The sequence below is a fragment of the Brienomyrus brachyistius genome, chromosome 14 (genome assembly GCF_023856365.1).
Source record: "Brienomyrus brachyistius isolate T26 chromosome 14, BBRACH_0.4, whole genome shotgun sequence".
Lineage (NCBI taxonomy): Eukaryota > Metazoa > Chordata > Actinopteri > Osteoglossiformes > Mormyridae > Brienomyrus > Brienomyrus brachyistius.
In genome coordinates this window covers 8,824,874-8,839,500 of record NC_064546.1, presented here as the reverse complement: position 1 = coordinate 8,839,500, position 14,627 = coordinate 8,824,874, and positions in this window count along the sequence as shown.

Genomic DNA, 14,627 nt, shown 5'->3' with positions numbered 1-14,627 from the left:
GGATAGTGATCCTTTAAAAATAGCGTTTGCAGCTATTCTTGACTCTGTAGGTGTATGTCAGAATGTAGTCGGGCCTACTCATGTCTGTAACCATACCCTTGATTTGATCATTAGTCATGGCATCCTGGTGGAACATGTGTCTATTATGCCACAGAGTCCTCTGCTCTCAGATCATTACTTGTTAACATTTGAAATCCAGTATAGCCTCCCGTTGACCACCACTCCAAAGTATAGAATCAGATGTTCTATTAATGCACTAACTACAACAACATTTATGGAACAACTTCCACAGTCCTTCAGCCTTAAATCTGAAGCATCGTGTGTAGATGAACTTGAACAGGCAACTTCAAACATGGAAAAATCCCTTCGCAGCACTCTAAATCTTGTAGCTCCATTTAAGAGGATAAAGCATAGCAATAACAAATCTGCCCCCTGGTACTCTGATAATACACGTGAACTCAAACAGGCATCACGCAAGCTAGAGTGAAAATGGCGCTCAACTAAACTAGAAGTTTCAAATCTGCCTGGAAAGTGAGCCTCTCTAAATACAGACAAGCACTAGTGACTGCTCGGTCTGTGTATCTCTCCAGATTAATAGACATGAATAAAACCAATCCTAAATTCCTATTTGAATCCGTGGCTAGGTTAACACAGAATTCCTCATTAAACCCGCAAGCTCTTAAGAGTGATGACTTTCTTACATTTTTTAATGGTAAAATAACTAAGATTAGACAGACTATCCAGTGCACACCCTTACGTACTTACGGCTGCCAGCCTCCTGCTACTCTTATGTTTACCAATAATGAGACCTTTGAATCATTCATTCCTATTACACACTCAGAACTTTTGAGCTTAATTTTCTCCTGTAAATTATTAGAAATCATGGTATTGGGTTTCATTGTTATGCAGATAATTCACAGTTGTACATAAGAACATAAGAACATAAGAACTATACAAACGAGAGGAGGCCATTCGGCCCATCAAGCTCGCTTGGGGAGAACTAAACTAATAGCTCAGAGTCGTTAAAATCTTATCTAGCTCTGATTTAAAGGAACCCAAGGATTCAGCTTGCACTATATTATCAGGAAGGCTATTCCATACTCTGACTACACGCTGCGTAAAGAAGTGCTTCCTTAAATCCAGCTTGAAATGTTCTCCCGCTAATTTCCACCTATGGCCACGAGTTCGTGTATTTAAACTAATGCTGAAGTAACTATTTGGTTGAACAGCATCCAAACCTGTTAGAATCTTATATACCTGGATCATGTCCCCCCTCAATCTCCTTTGCTTGAGACTGAACAGATTTAGCTCAAGTAACCGTTCCTCGTATGGCATTCCTCTAAGACCAGGAATCATTTTTGTGGCCCTACGCTGCACCTTTTCTAAGGCCACAATGTCCTTTTTAAGATATGGTGACCAAACCTGCACACAATATTCTAGGTGAGGTCTCACCAAGGAATTGTATAATCTTAGCATTACCTCCCTTGACTTAAACTCCACACACCTGGAGATATACCCCAACATCCTATTGGCCCTTTTTATTGCTTCCCCACACTGGTGAGAATGGGACATGGAAGCATCAACATACACACCAAGGTCTTTCTCATGATCAGCTACCTTTATTTCAGTGACACCCATGAAATACCTGTACTTTATATTTCTGCTCCCTAGATGGAGTACCTTACATTTATCGACGTTAAATTTCATCTGCCAGGTATCGGCCCAGTCACTAATTAAATCAAGATCCCGCTGTAGCTGCTGAGCCACTAATTCAGTATCTGCTACAAAAAACTCCAACAGATTTGTTAAACAGGATCTACCTCTCCTAAATCCATGCTGGCTATCCCGCAAAATGTTATTGGAGTCCAGGTAATCTACCATTTTCTCTTTGATTATAGCCTCCATAACTTTACCAGTTATACAAGTTAGACTGATTGGCCTATAGTTAGACAATTTACTTCTATCCCCTCTTTTGAAAATAGGCGTTATGAAGGCGTGCTTCCAATCAGAAGGTACCACACCTTCAGATAAGGATTTTTGAAACAGTAAAGTTAAGGGTCGGCAAATAATATCCCTCATCTCTTTTAACACTATAGGTAAGATGCCATCAGGGCCCTGTGATTTATTTATTTTGAGCTTAGCTAGGCTTTGCAAAACATCTGCTTCAGTTATATATATATTAGCTATAGACAATGCTGTATAGGTAATAACTGGTAAATTACTAAGGTCCTCAACATTGAATACCCGTGCAAAACTATCATTGAACTCATTTGCTATATCAATGTCGTTTACTATTATAAGACCCTTACTATCCTGCAGATTAGTAATTTCAGGTTTTAGAGCTCTTTTAGAGTTAAAATACTGGAAGAAACTTTTAACGTCATCCTTAGCTTCCAATGCAACCATCCTTTCGACATTTCTTTTAGCTCGTCTAATATCATTTTTTAACTCAGCCTGTAGACTTAGATATTCCTGCTTAATTCTGTCATCATCAGTTATTTTCCATTGCTGGAACAAAGCCCTTTTCCTCCTTACTTTATGCTTTATTTCCCTAGTAAACCACCTAGGTTGCAATTTCCTAGATTTATTCTTGCTGGAAACAGGTATGAAGTCCTCTTGCACTTGCAATAATGTGCTTTTAAAAAATTCCCAGGCCTCTTCAACAGTTTTGTTATTTAACTCCATCCAGTTCACAGTTTCTAGTTTTAGTCTCATACACTTAAAGTCAGCCTTCCTAACATTATATTTTTTTGATATATACATATCTGTTAACACTGATGATACATCACTGCTATCTCAATTAGAAGACTGTCTATTAGATATCTGGTGCTGGATGGCAAAAAATTTCCTTATATTAAAAACAGAAAAAACAGAAGTTCTGGTAATTGGTCCCAAGGCTGCAAGAAATAAGTTTCACCACCTCAATGTTGGTAGGCTTCCTACACAACCTAACACGGTGGTTAGAAATCTTGGCGTTCTTGTTGATTCAGATCTATGCTTTGATGCTCACATAAAAAGTATTACTAGAACTGCGTTTTGTCATCTACGGAACATAGCCAAGCTTCGTAAGATGCTCTCATTTAATGATGCAGAAAAACTAATACATGCCTTCGTAAGCTCCAGACTGGATTACTGTAATGCCCTCCTATCGGGTTGCCCGTCTGGATCCTTGCATAAACTGCAGATGGTAAAGAATGCTGCAGCCAGAGTTCTAACAAACACAAAAAAATTTGATCATATTACACCAGTCTTATCCTCTCTACATTGGCTGCCAGTTAAATCCCGAATTGACTATAAAATACTGCTATTAACTTATAAAGCACTCAATGGCCTTGCACCAAAATACCTTTAGTTTAGCGTATAGGGACACTAATTCTAGCTCTAGCTAACTCTTCACTCCCAGTCAGACCTGTAGTGTGAAGTGTAGAGCTGGGTGGGGATCAGTGCCATTGGCTTTGGATTAACTGGACTGTAAGTGCTGTCACTCTAGCTTCGCAATCCCTTGTGGAGCTGGAGTGCTGACATTTCAGGGACTCCCTATGCCTGCATTCCCACTTGCCACTCCCTCCTACTGATGCTGCCATAGCCATATCTGCCAGAGCTTGTACATTGGACTTCATATTGCACTCATCTAGCTTTTAGCACTGCCGATAGCCTCCTCTACTTTGACTAATTGTACATTTTATTTCCCCTACTCCTCCTGGGGGGTGATGCCTGGAGACCTCAATCTATCAAGATGTCCAGCATACCCTACTACATGTGACGTTGCCACCACCAGTGACGTCCCTGCATCCAGCTTGCCCATCTGCCTGTGTCATCTTTCATGTCTGACACCACTGCCTTACCTTTAGTTGCCTGGCGATTGGAAGAAGACTTGGCATTGGCTTGTCATCTTCCCTGCTTTCCAGTTATTTCCCAAATCTTATGATTGGGACAATGTGACTTGACTCTTATTTGACTATCCCTGCCGGCCCCTGGAGGATGGGCTCCCCCTTTGAGTCTGGTCCCTCCCAAGGTTTCTTCCTTCTTGGGAGTTTTTCCTTGCCAGTGTCCCCTTTCGCTTGCTCACTGGGGTCTTTGGGTGTGGATGCTGTATAGCACTTTGAGACAATGTAATGTTGTGATAATGTGCTATACAAAAATAAATTTGTTGTTGTTGTTGTTGTTGTTGTAAGTGTTAGGTATGGGTTGGACAGGCAAGCAGGAAGCGGGGAAGGATGAGGCAGGTAGGCAGTATTACGGGAAAACGAGGGTTCAATAAGGGAATGGGAAGTCTAACACTAACTACCATTAATGACAAGTCTGGGGAAGATGGACTCAGACACGGACTAAATACAAAAGATAAGTCAAAAATAACAGGAAAAAGCTGGAGACCATCGTAGAAGCAGATGTGGATGATGAGGGGCGTGGCACACGAGGATCGGACGAGCCGGGCGTGACAGAACCCCCCCCCCCTCCCCCCAAAGGGGAGGTGACGGACAAGACGAGACCAGGGAAAAGGGGTCCTGGAAGACAAGAACAAGACCATTACCAGGGTACAGGGAACAGAACCGAAACACAGAACAAACACAAGAGCAGAAGCCAGGACAGGACCCCACAGACATACAGATGAGGAAAGGAGACACTGAGGGAATAGGCGGAATGAAGGGGCCAGGAGTGAACATGGGAGGCACAGAAGGACGAGGAGCAGGGGCAGGAGCAACAGCGGAGCAGAGGAAACAGAGGAAGCCAGATGGGAAAGGTCGGGGGACAAAGGGGAGTCCACGGGAGCCACAGTGGGCGACAGGCAGCAGCCAGAGGGGCCACAAGCGACCGGGAGGCAGAGCAGGAGGGGACCTCGGAGGGGCTGAGGAGGCAGGGCAAGGGACAGGCGAAGGGGACGAGGAGGAAGTCGGAGGGGGCACCAGGGGAGGCAACGTGGGAGCTGAAGGAGACACCGGTGAAGGCAAGGAGGGAGGATGGCCACAGCTGGCCAAAGTGACATCCCCCGACACGCTGGAGTGGGGGGACCCACAGGCGACGGAGGAGCCACAGTGGGGGAACCCGCAGGCGACTGACGAGACGTCGGAGGCGGGACTGAGGCAGGGTGATGAGGCGTCAGAGGGGGACCTGCAGGCGACCGCCAACCCGGAGCCCTACGACCCGCAGGCGCCCCCCGACCCCTTGACAAAGCCAGCGAGGGCGAGCCAGGGAGCAGGACGGGCGGGACCTTAACCCTGCGCCTGTGTCCTCTCCCCTTCCGAGACACAGACATATGGGGATCAGGCCGGGGTCAACCTCGCTGGGGCGAGGGAAGAGGAGTCACCAGGGAGGTCCCTGAGGGGTCCCATTCGAGCTCCTCCTCCTCCAAGGAGGAAGGAGCAATAGTCAGTTTGCCCAGGACCTCCTCGGGTACTGGAGCTGGGGGGACTGGAGTGGTGTCAGGGACCGGAACAGGAGCCACATGGGCAGCAGTCACAGGCGCGGACAGAGCCGCAGGCTGAGGCTTAGGGGCATCTGGTGGAGGCAGAGGAGCTTCGGGCGAAGCAGCTGCAGGTGGAGGAGGCAGAGGGGCCTCGGGAAAAATGGCTGCAGCAGGCGGCGGACGCAGAGGGGCCTCGGGCAAGGCTGCAGCAGGCGGAGGTGGCTGCTTGGGTGGTGCTGCAGGCGGAGGCGGCTGCTCGGGCGGTGCTGCAGGCACCGCGGGCATAGCCGGGAACTCCAGCTCAGGCGGTGCAGCAGGTACAGTGGGCGTAGCCGGGACCTCCAGCTCGGGCAGCACTGCAGGCGGAGCAAGTGCCTCAGGGACGGGCAGAGCATCAGGCAGAGGTGGCGCCTCGGGCAGTGCAGCAGCTGCCAACTTGGGACCAGCAGGGGGCGCCGTTCTCTGTAACTGGAGCAGCCTCCTCCAGCCCTCTGCTAACCTCTCCACGTCGCCTTGAGGAGAGGTGGGAGTGAACGCGGCAAAGTCTCGCTGGAGCTACGTGGCGTGCAGCGCTTCTGGGGAGTCCCGTGTGGCCGGTTCTTCCATCACCCTCTAGTAATGTCCCTTGAAGGTGAAGAACCGTTCGGCGAGCGTTTGAGTAGCACTCGCCGTGTTCCGTGCGGGCTCTACCCTCGCTGGCTCGAACACCGCCGAGTTGAGGAGCGGGAGGGGTTCCTCCCGATCTCCAACGGAGTCAGAAGCGACAAGGGAGACAGCCCCTAGGAAGATCGTCGGCGCCTCTGCTAAACTCCCCTCTCTCCGCTTCTTTCTCTTCCTCTGGCTTTTGCCTGTCTGCAGAGGTCCAGCCGTTTCCGAAGATTGAGTGGCCTGTGTGGAAAGAAATGGATGAACCTTTTTAATGTTGAAGAGGAGAAATCAACATGAGCGGGAAAAATTAGCAATGTGAAAGGAAAAGGACAGATGATTGTCCATGGTTACCCCAAGGTTACGGGCGGTGAAGACAGATCTGTGTTGAGTAGTGATTTCTTCTACTGCCTCTCAGCTGCTCTTAATTCTCTTCAATTGATACACAACACATCCAATAGCCAAGGAGCAAGGCAAGTTGTCTTCCTGGATTTGGAGAATACTGGGCAAAGGCAGTCCATGAATGAGGAAGTGAGCAGAGCAGAGTGATGGTTGTTGACTACAGTGGTGCATAAATGATTCATGGTCCGGAAGGTATGGTAGAGTGCAGGATGCAATATATGAAGGGGAGACAGAATAGATGTTTTTTTTTGATTCGGGGAGAAAAATTCATATGTGAGTTTAGACAAGATAGGTAGGTGATGGTAAAGGATACAAAGTGATGATTAGAGATGTGATGAGGGGTAGTGATAATGGCAGAAGCTAGAGAAGGACGGCTGAAGACCAGGTCCATGGTGTTTCCTCCTTTGTGGGCTGGAGAGCATTTGTTGAATGTTAGAGAGAAAGAAAAGAGAAGGGAGCAGGCAGATGAATTGAGCTTATAGGGGGGAAGGTTGAAGTCTCCAACCCTGTGACATGCATAGGTGTGGATCATGAGGCAGCTCCATCTCACCCCCGGTCAAAAACATTACACCGAAGTTGACACCCTTTTCATTTTAAACAAAGCTGTGCTGAGCAATAAACATTGGGAGCAGAATGGGTGGTCAGACCACCACAGAATACCATCTTTCCAACAGGTTAGTCTGCCAAATTTCTGTCTTGCTTGAGGTGCCCTGTTCAACTACAAAGTGACGTGATTGTGAAGTGAAAAGGGCCTGATCACCCAACATCAATACTCAACTTGAATGGCAGCAATTCAACAAGTAATTTTACATCATCTAATGGAGAACTTTTCCAGTGGAGGCTACTATAACAACAAAGAGTAGACCAGCTTCATATTATGCCCTTGTTTTCTGAATGAGATGTTGGGCAAGCTAGTAGTACTGATGAGGTAATTGCTGCATTAGCTAATATGACCTTCGTAAAACAATCTGTTCCTTTACTGCTTTTTCTCTACATGATTTTCTCTGTGTGAATTTTCATGCCTCGATATAAACAGTAAAACAAAAACCACTGCAGTGTATTACACTATACAGTTACAACATCAAAATATATAAACACATAATATATAAAAAGGATATGCATTATACAAACACACATAAAATATATATATATTTCAAATCATATTATCTATAAATGTCAATATAATATACTACTAACTGGCTAAAGCATTTATTATTATATGTGGCGCGCTTAAAAAAAAGAGTAAATAAATAAATAATAAAAACAGGGTTGAAACAAGCTATTGTTTATTCTTAAATTAGCTATTATTGCTGTAAAAATATCACAGCCGGAACTGAAGCACGTGACATAGGTGTGCAGTGGCTTCTGAATGGTGTAAGGGGTGGAGCCTGCTCTGCCCTCAGACGCACTCTGGATAAAGAACAGAAAAGCAGCAGCCTGTGTCATCTTCGTTTTATTCATCTGTTTACAGGTTAGTACAGGGGAAACTGTCGCCTGCGTTATGTTTTTTTTTTTTTTCAATTCATGACTAAAGTTTGTTTGAATACATATTTTAGCATTATTATGAACTTTTAAGCATAAAAAGGAGAATTAAAAGGGTTGGCATCGTATTAGGACCCGTAATATATATGTAAAATATATAATATCATACAGTCATATATGATACACACAGTAAAGACTCTCTGCTTAACAGTCCCTCCCTACTTTAACTTAACCATAAACACCACATCTTTACATAAACACCACTCACAGATTTAAGATACTAAACACGAACTACACCCCTCCTGGAGCCGACACCTTATCGTGGTGGAGGGGATTGCATGTTACAATGATCCCAGGAGCTATGTTGTCTGGGGCTTTATGCCCCTGGTAGGGTCACCCAAGGCAAACAGGTCCTGGGTGAGGAACCAGACGAAGCGCGGCTCAAAAACCCCTTATGATGAAAAAAATTTTGGAACCACGTTTTCCCTTGCCCGGACGCGGGTCACCGGGGCCCCCCCCTGGAGCCAGGCCCGGGGGTGGGGCTCGATGGCGAGCGCCTGGTGGCCAGGCCTACACCCATGGGGCCTGGTCGGGCGCAGCCCGAACAAGGCACGTGGGTCCCCCCTCCAATGGGCTCACCACCCATGGGAGGGGCCATAGGGGTCGGGTGCGAGGTGATCTGGGTGGCAGCCAAAGGTGGGGACCCTGGCGGTCCGATCCTCGGCTGCAGAAGCTAGCTCTAGGGACATGGAATGTCACCTCTCTGATGGGGAAAGAGCCTGAGCTGGTGCGCGAGGTTGTGAAGTTCCGGCTAGATATAGTCGGACTCACCTCGACGCACGGCTTGGGCTCTGGAACCAGTCTCCTTGAGGGGGGTTGGACCCTTTTCCACTCTGGAGTTGCCCGCGGGGAGAGGCGCCGAGCGGGCGTGGGCATACTTATTGCCCCCAGGCTGGGTGCCTGTACATTGGGGTTTACCGCAGTGGACGAGAGGGTAGCCTCCCTCCGCCTTCGGGTTTGCGCCTTTGCGCTTATGCGCCAAACAGCAGTTCAGAATACCCACCCTTTTTGGAGTCCTTGGAAGGGGTGTTGGAGAGCGCTCCTCCTGGGGACTCCCTTGTTCTGCTGGGGGACTTCAATGCTCACATGGGCAGCGACAGTGAGACCTGGAGGGGCGTGATTGGGAGGAACGGCCCCCCCGATCTAAACCCGAGCGGTGTTTTGTTATTGGACTTCTGTGCTTGTCACGGACTGTCCATAATGAACACCATGTTCAGGCATAAGGGTGTCCATATGTGCACTTGGCACCAGGACACCCTAGGCCGCAGTTCGATGATCGACCTTGTAGTCGTGTCGTCGGACTTGCGGCCGCATGTTTTGGACACTCGGGTGAAGAGAGGGGCGGAGCTGTCAATCGATCACTACCTGGTGGTGGGTTGGCTCCGCTGGTGGGGGAGGAAGCCGGCCAGGCCTGGCAGGCCCAAACGTATAGTGAGGGTCTGCTGGGAACGTCTGGCGGAATCCCCTGTCAGGGAGAGTTTCAACTCCTACCTCCAGCAGAACTTCTCCCATATCCCGGGGGAGGCGGGGGACATTGAGTCCGAATGGGCCATGTTCCGTGCCTCCATTGTGGAGGCGGCTGACCGGAGCTGCGGCCGTAAGGTGGTCGGTGCCTGTCGCGGCGGCAATCCCCGAACCCGCTGGTGGACACCGGTGGTAAGGGATGCCGTCAAGCTGAAGAAGGAGTCTTATCGGGCCTTTCTGGCCTGTGGGACTCCAGACGCAGCCGACGGCTACCGGCAGGCCAAGCGGAATGCGGCTTTGGCGGTTGCTGAGGCAAAAACTCGGGTGTGGGAGGAGTTTGGTGAGGCCATGGAGAACGACTTCCGGATGGCTTCGAGGAGATTCTGGTCCACCATCCGGCGGCTCCGTGCGGGAAAGCGGTGCAGCATCAACACTATTTATGGTGGGGATGGTGCGCTGCTGACCTCAGCTCGGGACGTTTTGGGTCGGTGGAGGGAGTACTTCGAAGACCTCCTCAATCCCACCGACACGCCTTCCGATATGGAAGCAGAGTGTGGGGACTTGGGGGTGGACTCGCCTATCTCGGGGGTGGAGGTCGCTGAGGTGGTCAAAAAGCTCCTCGGTGGCCGGGCCCCGGGGGTGGACGAGATTCGCCCAGAGTTCCTCAAGGCTCTGGATGCTGCGGGGCTGTCCTGGCTGACACGCATCTGCAGCATCGCGTGGACATCGGGGGCAGTGCCTCTGGATTGGCAGACCGGGGTGGTGGTCCCCCTCTTTAAGATGGGGGACCGGAGGGTGTGCTCCAACTACAGGGGGATCACACTCCTCAGCCTCCCTGGCAAGGTCTATTCGGGGGTCCTGGAAAGGAGGGTCTGCCGGATTGTCGAACCTCGGATTCAGGAGGAGCAGTGTGGTTTTCGCCCTGGCCGTGGAACAGTGGACCAGCTCTATACTCTCAGCAGGGTTCTGGAGGGTTCATGGGAGTTTGCCTGACCAGTCTATATGTGTTTTGTGGACTTGGAGAAGGCATTCGACCGTGTCCCTCGGGGGGTCCTGTGGGGAGTGCTCCGGGAGTATGGGGTACCGGGCTCCCTTTTATGGGCGGTTCGGTCCCTGTATGACCGGTGCCAGAGTTTGGTCCGCATGGGCGGCAATAAGTCGGACTGAGGGTTGGACTCCGTCAGGGCTGCCCTTTGTCACCGATTCTGTTCATAGTTTTTATGGACAGAATTTCTAGGCGCAGCCAGGGCGTTGAGGGTGTCCGGTTCGGTGACCTCAGGATTAGGTCTCTGCTTTTTGCGGATGATGTGGTTCTGTTGGCCTCATCGAGCCGTGACCTTCAGCTCTCACTGGAGCAGTTCGCAGCCGAGTGCGAAGCGGCTGGGATGAGAATCAGCACCTCCAAATCCGAGACCATGGTTCTCAGCCGGAAAAGGGTAGAATGCTCTCTCCGGGTTGGGGATGGGGTCCTCCCCCAAGTGGAGGAGTTTAAGTATCTCGGGATCTTGTTCACGAGTGGGGGAACGATGGAGCGGGAGATCGACAGGCGGATCGGTGCGGCGTCAGCAGTCATGCGGGCTCTGCATCGATCTGTCATGGTGAAGAGAGAGCTGAGCCAAAAGGCGAAGCTCTCGATTTACCAGTCGATCTACGTTCCTACCCTCACCTATGGTCATGAGCTTTGGGTAGTGACCGAAAGAACGAGATCGCGGGTACAAGCGGCCGAAATGAGTTTCCTCCGCAGGGTGGCTGGGCTCTCCCTTAGAGATAGGGTGAGGAGCTCAGTCATTCGGGAGTAGAGCCGCTGCTCCTCCGCATCGAGAGGAGCCAGATGAGGTGGCTCGGGCATCTGATCAGGATGCCTCCGGGACGCCTCCCTGGGGAGGTATTCCGGGCATGTCCCACTGGGAGGAGACCCCGGGGAAGACCCAGGACACGCTGGAGAGACTATGTCTCTCGGCTGGCCTGGGAACGCCTCGGGATCCCCCCAGAGGAGCTGGACGAAGTGGCCGGGGAGAGGGAAGTCTGGGTCTCCCTGCTGAGGCTGCTGCCCCCGCGACCCGACTCCGCATTAAGCGGGAGATGATGGATGGATGGACACGAACTACATAAAAAATAGATCCATGAACATTATGTAAAATAATTCACATAAAATACACATACAATCAGCATTACAGGTACTCGGCTCCGTGTAAGTCCCAATAAACCAAGAAAAATGTGTTTTAAGTGATGCTATATGCTTTGACTGTACTATATCAGTGAGTGAACTAAACTGGCAAACTGTCTGCAGCAATAATTTCTTTTGATGAAACACACTCATTTATATAACTTACAACCAAGGGAATTCAATACCGAACAGTTATACGCATTACAATAAAAATTCTCAATGTATGTTGACTACTTCATATCTGTTATGACCTGCGCGTCCAGTCCTTGTGTGTGCTACGCCCCCGATCATCCACTTGTACTTCCCCGATTGTGATCACCTGTTTCCTGTTATTTAGGCTTGTCTTGTGTATTTAGTCTGCATCCAAGTTAGTATCCCCACATCCGTCATTAATGTTCATCGCTGTCTGCCCTGTGTCTCCTAATAAACCCTCGTATCCCGCATTCTTGCCTACCTGCCTCGTCCTTCCCCTGAAGTCCTGCCTGCCCCGGACATGACAGTATCTTAACTCTTTATTAAACTAATTTACTTTAGCTGCTTAGCTCTCCTATTCATGTAAAACAAAATGAAAATAAAAAAAGTTCAAAAAGGTAGTGCATTTATAAACACTATACTACATTTTAAATGAACATTTTTACTGTGATTTTGGTGAATATTCATATGTTCTTTTACCTCTGTTACACTAAGTTATCTCTGGAGATCAGACATACTGATATTGTTCCATGTTTGTGCCATTGAAATTTTCATTTGTTCTGCTTATGTTTCTGCATAGTTTTGTGTATGCTTGGAAAAGTTCACGCACAAATGTGTTTTAGACATTTAACTGGAGAAAGCATCCCCCCTCAAAACAGAACATCTCCCAAAAAATATTAACAACAACAAAATGATTGTAATAACAAAATCCACAAAACTTATACACTATAATTAAAAAAAGGGTAAAAGCAACTGAGAATCTGAATTTATTCAGCACAATCCTAAACTGTGTTATCTGGCTTGGGGCAGACTGACTCTACAGCTTTGTCACAAAAGCATCCAACGTTGAATCTTTTTTTTTTTTTTTTTTTTACATGTAAATCATGGCCATGAGTTCTATACGATGATCATGTAATGGTGTGAACCAGGGGTGCCCAATTCCGGTCCTGGAGGGCCGGAGCCCTGTGTAGCTTAGTTCTTTCGCTGGTCCACCATATATGATGCAGCTCAAGAGCTGTGTGGTAATTAGCACAAGGAGTTGAATCAGGTGTGTTAAATGAGGGGAAACCCAAAAATATGCAGGGCTCTGGCCCTCCAGGACTGGAGTTGGGCACCCCAGGTAAACCATGAAGTATGATGGGCAGGACAGAACAACAGTTCGAAGACCAACTAACATCAATGACGGACGAAAACCAAGGCAAGACATGGACATGGAAATAGACAGAAGACATGGCGAAATAACGAGGTACAGCTGGGTACGACTGGGGTAGCACACGTGGATAATCAGGGGGTGTGGCACACACGAGGATTGGATGAGCCGGGCGTGACAGAACCCCCCCCCCCCCCCAAAGGCGCGCTCTCCGGGCACACCTCAGGGGAGGCGACGGACGAGACAAGGGATACGGGACCTGGAAAACAAGAAGAAAAACCATCAATGAGGCACAGGGAACAGAACAGAAAGACAAAACTGGCACAGGGGCAAAAGCCACGATAGGACCTGACATAGGACAGGGAAGGCAGAAAGACAGATGAGGAAAGGGGACACGGAGGGAACAGGCGGGACGAAAGGGCCAGGAGTGAACGGAGGAGACACTGGGGAATGAGGGGCAGAGATGGGAGGAACAAAGGGACAAGGAACAAAGGGAGGAGGGACAGAGACAGGAGACCAGGGAGAGAAGGAGGGGGAATAAAGGGGAGCCCGAGGGAGCCCCAGCGGGCGACCGGGAGGCCGGAGCAGGAGGGGACCTCTGAGGGGCTGAGGAGGCAGGGCGAGGGACAGATGGAGGGGACGAGGAGGAAGTCGGAGGGGGCACCAGGGAAGGCACTGAGGCAGCCGGAGGGGACATCGGCAAAGGCAAGGAGGGAAGGGGAGCCGCAGCAAGCGACAGCAAGGCCACAGCTGGCCAAGGCGACGTCCCCCGACGTGCTGGAGTGGGGGGACCCGCAGGTGACGGAGCCGCAGCAGGGGAACCCGCAGGCGACCGACGACGAGTCGGAGGCGGAGTGAGGTAGGGTGACGAGGCTTCGGAGGGGGACACGAAGGTGACGGCTGGACTGGAGCTCTAGGACCCGCAGGTGCCCCCCGAGCCCCAGCCAAGGCGAGCGAGGGCGAGCCAGGGGGCAGGGCGGGTGGGACCCCAGCCCTGCGTCTGTGTCCTCTCCCCTTCCGGGACACAGACATATGGGGCTTTGGCCGGGGTCGAGCTCGCCGGAGCGAGGGAAGCGGAGTCACCAGAAGGGTCCCCGAGAGGTCCCATTCAAGCTCCTCCACCTCCAAGGAGGGAGGAGCAATGGTCGGATTGTTTGGGACCTCCTCGGGGACTGGGGCAGGAGGCACAGGAGCTGGAGGGATAACAGTCACAGGGGTTACAGTCATAGGCGCAGGCTGAGGGAGCGCCTCGGGTGCAGCTGCAGGCGCAGGCAGAGGGAGCGCCTCGGGCGCAGCTGCAGGCAGAGATGGCTGCTCGGGCCGCGGACATGCAGGCAGAGGAGGCGGCTGCTCGGGCGCAGGAGCTGCAGGCAGAGGAGGCGGCTGCTCGGGCGCAGGAGCTGCAGGCAGAGGAGGCGGCTGCTCGGGCACAGGTGCCGCAGGTGGAGGCGGCTGCTCGGGTGCGGGTGCCGGGACCTCCAGCTCAGGCGGTGTAGCAGGAGCCGGGGCTCTCCATAATAGGAGAAGCCTCCTTAGGTCCTCCGCTAATCTCTCTAAGTTGCCCCGAGAAGAGGCGGGAGAGAATGCGGCAAAGTCACTCCACAACTGCGCGGCCAGCTGGTCCCCCTCCGGGGAGCCCTGTGTGGCCGGTTCCTCCATCA